At 41.2% G+C, this 8,031-nt stretch overlaps 1 long non-coding RNA gene across 1 annotated transcript; it reads right to left on the reverse strand.

Annotated features, from left to right (window-relative positions):
- Nucleotides 1–2,295: 2,295 nt before the first annotated feature.
- LOC120725781 lies at nt 2,296–5,202 on the reverse strand. The gene is made up of 2 exons (XR_005694210.1): nt 3,841–5,202; nt 2,296–3,626 (listed from the first exon to the last, which is right to left on the reverse strand). It is a non-coding gene; the product is annotated as an uncharacterized LOC120725781 (long non-coding RNA).
- Nucleotides 5,203–8,031: the final 2,829 nt, after the last annotated feature.

The following is an 8,031-nucleotide window of genomic DNA, read 5'->3' on the forward strand; positions in this document are numbered from 1 at the left end:
TTGTTTTTTTGTTTTTGTTGTTTCCCTTTTTTATTTGGGTTTTTGTTTTTTTTTTTTTGGTTTGTTTATTTCATTTGAAAATTTTTCTTTTTTTTGTTATTTAACACTTTTAGGTGTAATTTGAATTGTCTATGTTATTTATCTGCCACTCAAAATAAATTTCCTTTTTCTTTGCTTCCTGTGGTGGGGGGGGGGGAAAACTATTTTGTTTGCACAACTTTTGTATTTACGTGTTGAGGGGATATAAGCCTCTTAAATTTCTTCTAATCCTAAATATATGTAAAAATATGGCGATACAACGATTTCTCACTTTTTTTGTAGTTTATTTGCACTTTTTTTGCCATTTATGTAAACAACTATGCCCTTCTATGCCATAACATATTATTAGCAATTTCAGGCTTGTTGTAATGGTTGTTATTGCATGTACAGCAACTTTACCTAAATGTCCCAAACAATTTGCTACCCATCCCATTGTAAACAATTAATATAAGCTCATGCGACTTGGGTTCATGTGTAGGCTTCCTAAAGGTGTTTAAACTTGGAACTCATGCAGTCTTGGTCTGCGTGCTGCTTTGTTCAGAGAGCTGATTGGCTGTTGACAGTGTTTGATCAGAGCGTGTCAGCCGTTACTATGGTGACCATAAAGGTGAGAAACAGGAAGTGTTTGTGTCCAATCCTGAAGCCTGTCACGTTCTCCTCTCACAGCTTCACTGAGAAGCTGCAGCTTACAGGAAACACTGGATCTTTGTTTCATACTGACTGTGTTTAGTACAATACTGCTGACAGCACCACCCACTCACTCCATCACTCTACTGACCACAGAGTCTCCAGTCTGTAGTCTGTACTCTTCTTAAGATCAGACAGCTGCTTCACTCCTGGATCCTGCAGCTTGTTCTTATTCAAAGACAAGGAGTCATTACTCAGGTCCAGCTCTCTCAGATGGGAGGGGTTGGACTTCAGTGCTGCTGCCAGATAATCACAGCTGATCTCTGACAAACCACAGCCCCTCAATCTGTATAAAGAATGAAAGATGTAAGTTTATTAGACAAAGTGCTTGAAATCATTCAGTGTTTCATCATCTGTTCAGAGCTGAAGAAGGTTCAGAATGTAGAAGTTTAGAAAATTGAAACTCCAAACAGCTGAAGCCAACAGGAAGCAGCTTCAAACAAACACAACAAGAGAAAAAACTCTGAATGTTTCACATTAAAGTCGTACATTTCTCATAAAAACAGGACAAAGACTTGAAAAAGTCGTGTTTTTCCTTCCAGGAACCACATGGCTTCACTTTTAAAGGTGAAGTGTGACAGAAATGAACATATTTGAAGTCCAACACCTTTTTCCAGTCACATTATTAAAGCAGACAAACTACAAGCTCATTTCATTCCAACAAGTCATCTTCTGACCTGGACTAACAACACTGGTCTCTATGTGCAGCTGGCTGTGAGACCAGTGCTCAGGGAGCGTCTACAAAGTGCAACACTGAAAGAACATCACACACTCATTTGCTTCCAGCACTTTCACACAAACATCTACTGTCATTATTGTCACCAAACTCTGTGGATCCTTTATTGCAAATTCAAATGGGATCAAATGGTCAGACAAAAGAGGGTTATGAGGAAATATGATGAAATGTTGTGTATTAGCAGCAAGTTATTGAATCATTTTCCTCAGAAACCAAACAAATGATTGACAAACATGTTTTTACAAACTCAGTGTTGGACTTGGATCAGCAGGATAAGCTGATGTTTAAAGGCATTTGAGTCTCGCTGTATGAGAGTCCAGTTCTTACTCAATATTTATGGATGATCTTCTTTCAGTGTTGCACTTTGTAGACGCTCCCTGAGCCTCACAGCCAGCTGCACATGGACCAGCTGACATTACCCAGCATTAGAGGCGGCTGTAAAAAATTCATGTTCCCATTTAAATGGTTTTAATTTGAATAAAACGATGTTGATTCATTCAATCCTGAATCGATGTTTAATATAAATGTATTTTGCCAGAATCTCAGGTTAAAGCTCACAAACTATTTCAACAAGCAGCAAACAGCTAAAACAGTAAATGAGAGCAGCTAAACACACAAAGATGGAAACACAGAGCGTGGATCGTTCACTCGACGGCACGTACACGGACACGCCGTCGGGGCTGAAAGTGGACAGCTCACAGATCCTGAAGCTGCAGGTTCATCTGTCTCCAACCAAAACTGAGTGAAGCAGCAGCAAAGAAGATCCAAACTCTGCTTCACGTTTGATAAATATGCTCATGAATTCTCTCTGACTTTGGCTGTTCCTGCCTGCACAGCTCTCTCTCTCTCAGTGTACTCCAAGAACAGCTTCAAACATCTGTTTCTGCATCATTCACTGTTTATTAGCCACCAGTCTGCTGTTGTGTTCAGTGCTGTCGGCCTCTGACAGTAAAGCCTCATTTCTGCTGTTCCATGGAAACTTTTTAAAATGATGACAGATTACAAACTCTCAGCTGTGTCTGTAATCAAACCTCTGTAACTTTGCTTCACTTCAGCAGCATCAGCTCATGTTCACATGTTGCTTCATGGTTTTCATGGTTGATTCACCTCATTTTTTCAAAAATGACCTCTGACAGGAAAGTCTCATTTCTGCTGTTCAACACCGAAGAAATGTAAACTTTTCAAAATGACAAATTGGAAAACACAGAGCTGTGTCTCTGATCAAAGCAGAGATGGAACGATGCCACTTTTTACGTCCGATATCGATATGAATCCAATATAGTCGATTTTATAATCAAACCTTTTTTTAATATCTTGCTGCATTTTGTATAAGTTCATACTCAAGTTTCAAAAATCTAAACACTAAAGCTGTTCTGTTATACCTGTCTGCAAAAACACACTGCAGCCAAAACATTAGACAATACTGATCTTTGTATTTAAACTTTTATCAGAAGTTTAAATCTAAAATATTTAAAGTAATATTCAAAAGTCATTTAAATCAGTTTGATGCAGACGTCAAAAACTCTTTGGTTGTGAATAAAAGAAGTGCAACATCAGCACAAAATAATGTTTCTATTGAACAACACAAACAGGTTGTAGAATGGAGCCTTTTATACTCACAGCTGAACAGAAACAACATCCAGAGTGGAAAACAGTGCAAATAACTGCAAACAGGCTTCATGACACTCATGTTTGATCAGGATGGATGTCAGTGCGAGCTGTTTCTATCACATTTAACCTCACAATCAATTTGGTCTCATTTCTACACAAAACTTAACACAAGTATGAAAAAAGTGTTTTTGATTGTTTTGTTTTTTGAACCATGAAACTGTTTAACAACACAGTTTGTTTCAAAGTCAAACTTGAGTCTGTCCATCGTTCGGTCAGACTGAGCAATGACAGCACACAGACGTAGACAACAGCTCTCTGAAACACCAAACTCAGGTCCTGTTGATGCTGACATACAGTGACACAGTTACATGGGTGATTCATCCTTTTAACTTTATCTTTAAACAGCTGCAGCTTCCACTGACAGCACATGTGGTACTTTAACCTTTGGACTGTTTTCATCAGTTAATTATGGAGTTACTACAAAGAGTGAAGCTATAGGATGATCTGTCTGCTGTCACTGGGTGGTGCTGAGGTCTGAATCTGAGGACGGCTCCTGTAATCAGAGAACACAATCATCACAAACTGAAATATAAAGTTTATCTCTCAAATCTGAGATAAAGCTGATCCTTCTGTCCTCACACACTCGGGAGTGTTCTTCTCTTCTCTTACATTTTTTCAGTCCTGCAGTTCTGCTGACAGCTGACATATGAGCTGTTTATTTAAAAAAAAGCCTCATATACTAACAGATGTTCCAATATAATGTTCACCTTTGAGTTGTTGGAGCTTTGTAAATGGACATCTGCAAAGATGAGATGATGGAGCAGGTTTCAGTCCTGGTTCAGTCTGCTGCTGCATCCTGGTCACAACATACAGAGGTGGTATCAGCACTGGTATCAGCACTGGTATCAGCACTGGTATTGAACAAGAAATATTAATGCTTCAAACTATTTGTCTTAAAGGATGGAAGCTGTACAGAGTTCTGCACATGTGTCTTTGTGAACATACCTCATTAACAATATTTCAGACAGTTTTTTAACCTGAATATTTGCAACAAACTCAGTAAAAAAAAAAATACAGTCAGTGCTAAAAAATTAATCAGTGGTAAAATTAAACAAACATTTTAACTTAAGCTGCCAAGAGGAAGTCGTTGGTTTCAGTAAATATCGGGCTTTGCTATTTGATCAGTTTTTACAGATTAATGAGGAGTTACTGAAGTGCCAGGTTTTTAAAGTTGGTGTTACTGTCTTTACACATGTGGAGACTGAAAACATGGTGCTGTTTAATAAGATATTTAATATTCAGCTCTGCACAGGAGCTGCAGCATGGTGCAGCCTGTTGCCTTTACAGTATAATACTTGTAATAAAAGTACAGTAACGGTAATTAGTGACTGAGCAGCCCGGGGCGTTTCTCTTGATTTCTTTAGTCAGGGTAAATTCATTCACCTGCACGGGTTAGCTAAACAAACCCTGACAGCCGAGTGCTCATCTTAGCTAGCTAGGTCTCAGGACCGAGCAAAGGACGGTAGTTACGGAGTAGCTTACAAACACGTTTAACTTACCGAAAAAGTGCAGCGGGGCCTCGGGTCCTTCTGTCGGGTAGTCCAGTTTACTGAAGAACACCTCAGGCTGTCAGGTTAAAACAGTCGGTCGTGTCTTCGTAGCGTAAACGCTGGCCGTCCTCTCAGAGCCTACGCTCTATCTGCTATTCCCGAACAGAGATACGCAAGTTTCTCCGTGACTGCAGCTGCCAGTCAAAGCTGCTATGATGACGTTACACCCCATTTTAACATCACCGCTGTCGGAATTAGAATCAAACTTGGACATAAATCAGCGTGATGAGAACTACTGATAAGAATAAATTTATTTTAGTCTGACTCCAGTCCCATCCGCTAACATGGAGGAGGCGGGGTTTATGACCTATACTGCAGCCAGACACCAGGGGGCGATAGAGACGTTTTGGCTTCGTTTATGAGGAGCCGTCACTTCGTTCATGTTTTCTACAGTCATTGGTCAGACTCCATTAACTTTTACTATGGTCATGTCCAAACTCATAGGCTGCATCCTCCTGAGGACCCGGCCTTTGTGGTCTATGTGGGCCGGGTCCTCAGAAGGTCGGGTAGGCCAGAAGTAAACGGCTATGAAATGGGACGGTCTAGCCTTCAGATTAGCATCACCGCTGTCTCGGTGGAGTTTAATAAACTCAGCTGTCTGCTCCTTGCTATCTAAAATATAACAGGACACTGGAGTAAACTCTCGACGATTTCACACTTCTGCTTAATCAGTTTTCTGTTTGATGTTTATTCAGCTGTGTGAAAACCACCCGGGGGATTAATACAGTGGCTTGCAAAAGTATTCGGTCCCCTTGAACTTTTCCACATTTTGCCACATTACAGCCACAAACATGAATCAATTTTATTGGACTTCCACGTGAAAGACCAACAACCAAGTGGTGCACACGTGAGAAGTGGAACGAAAATCATACATGATTCCAAACATTTTTTACAAATAAATAACTACAAAGTGGGGTGTGCGTAATTATTCAGCCCCCTGAGTCAATACTTTGTAGAACCACCTTTTGCTGCAGTTACAGCTACCAGTCTTTTAGGGTCTGTCTCTATCAGCTTTGCACATCTACAGACTGAAATTCTTGCCCATTCTTCTTTGCAAAGCAGCTCCAGCTCAGTCAGATTAGATGGGCAGCGTTTGTGAACAGCAGTTTTCTGATCTTGCCACAGACTCTTGATTGGATTTAGATCTGGACTTTGACTGGGCCATTCTAACACATCGATATGTTTTGTTTTAAACCATTCCATTGTTGCCCTGGCTTTATGTTTAGGGTTGTTGTCCTGCTGGAAGGTGAACCTCCACCCCAGTCTCAAGTCTTTTGCAGACTCCAAGAGGTTTTCTTCCAAGATTGCCCTGTATTTGGCTCCATCCATCTTCCCATCAACTCTGACCAGCTTCCCTGTCCCTGCTGAAGAGAAGCACCCCCAGAGCATGATGCTGCCACCACCATATTTGACAGTGTGGATGGTGTGTTCAGAGTGACGTGCAGTGTTAGTTTTCCGTCACACATAGCGTTTTGCATTTTGGCCAAAAAGTTCCATTTTGGTCTCATCTGTCCAGAGCAGCTTCTTCCACATGTTTGCTGTGTCCCCCACATGGCTTGTGGCAAACTGCAAACGGGACTTCTTATGGTTTTCTGTTAACAATGGCTTTCTTCTTGCCACTCTTCCATAAAGGCCAACTTTGTGCAGTGCACGACTAATAGTTGTCCTATGGACAGATTCCCCCACCTGAGCTGTAGATCTCTGCAGCTCGTCCAGAGTCACCATGGGCCTCTTGGCTGCATTTCTGATCAGCGCTCTCCTTGTTCGGTCTGTGAGTTTAGGTGGACGGCCTTGTCTTGGTAGGTTTACAGTTGTGCCATACTCCTTCCATTTCTGAATGATGGCTTGAACACTGCTCCGTGGGATGTTCAAGGCTTGGGAAATCTTTTTGTAGCCTAAGCCTGTTTTAAATTTCTCAATAACTTTATCCCTGACCTGTCTGGTAGTGATGTGACGTTCTGTATCGAGGCTTCGAAGCTTGTGTCGAGTAATGGAGGGGGCGTTTCCGCGATGCGCGTATCGAGGCTTGCTTCATTTGTGGGAGGAGCTGAAAATGATGACCTCGTTGCCTGGCTGTACCACGTGACTGGTTCATGAAGTGGCTCGAATTTGCCGCGAGCTACGACAGCGATATAAACCCCTCAGACTTCATTCAAAATGTAGGTGTTTGATGGAGAGTTGCAGTCAGTGAGAGTTTGGAGGTTTATGAGAGTGAGGAGAGAAAGTCAGGAGAGAAGAATGGGGCCAGCTAAGAAGAGGAGGATGTCCTCCCCTGTGTGGGAACATTTTGATCTCATTACTCCCAACAAGGTATGTAAATTTCTACAGAAGATGTATTTTCATAATACTGATGGTGCAATACAATTTATGTTAAGCGGCTTTACTTTTGTACAAGGTGAAGTGTTTGCTATGTGCCAGGGAGCTGGGATATAACAACAGCACCTCATCCATGCTTAGGCACTACAAAGCTTTGCATGAGAATAAGGGGAACACCGATTGTGGAGCAAGACCAGGTGAGCCATCGAATGTCATGATAATATAGCATGCCGTAATGTTACTAAATGATATAACAATATTATACAGCTATTATAAGTTACATGTGTGATATTTATATTTGTGCTTTGTCTTTATTGTCTTTCCTCAGGAGAACAATCTCAAATAGATGAAGACCTGGTTACCATGGTGATTGAGGATCTATTTGAGATTTAGCATTGTGGATGACAAAGGATTTAAAAGATTTGTTAAATCATTCAATCCTAGCTATGTTCTCCCCACTAAAAGGTCATAAAAGCAGTGAAAATGTAGTTTTTACAGAATAAAATGTGAACAGGCAGGACCTCAACGTTACAAAAGCTTCCTGTTTTGTGCTTCAGACCTGGGGTTGTGTGTTGTGTGTTCAGGTCTCCATATCCGGATATGTAAAATAAAGATCATTTTTTTAAAGTAAAAAGACCACTTTTGAGCCGTGTCCTTTTGGCCGTAAAGAATACCAAAAGAACCGAATTTATGTCATGTCGGCAATGTTTTAATGTTCTTCGTTATTAAACATTCGCACATAAATAAGTGACATCGTAACCAGTACTTACTTTTGACAGTTCACTCTTGGCCGCTCCCTTCTGTCGTATTTTGCGGCAAAATTATCCACACCCACCGCCGCGCTATGAATTGTGGGATATATGGGACCACGAAGCGTGCACCGGACCACGCTTGATATTTGGGGAAATCGACGGCGCATTTGGAGTACGCATTTGAAGTACACTTCGAATTGGGACAGCCGTCGTCGCGTGCCAGTGACGTAATCACACTTAAAATGCGTACTTCAAGCGTGCAGACCCTGAATTGGGACAC

Source organism: Simochromis diagramma, unplaced genomic scaffold (genome assembly GCF_900408965.1).
Source record: "Simochromis diagramma unplaced genomic scaffold, fSimDia1.1 OVJJ01000728.1, whole genome shotgun sequence".
NCBI classification, from domain to species: Eukaryota; Metazoa; Chordata; class Actinopteri; order Cichliformes; family Cichlidae; genus Simochromis; species Simochromis diagramma.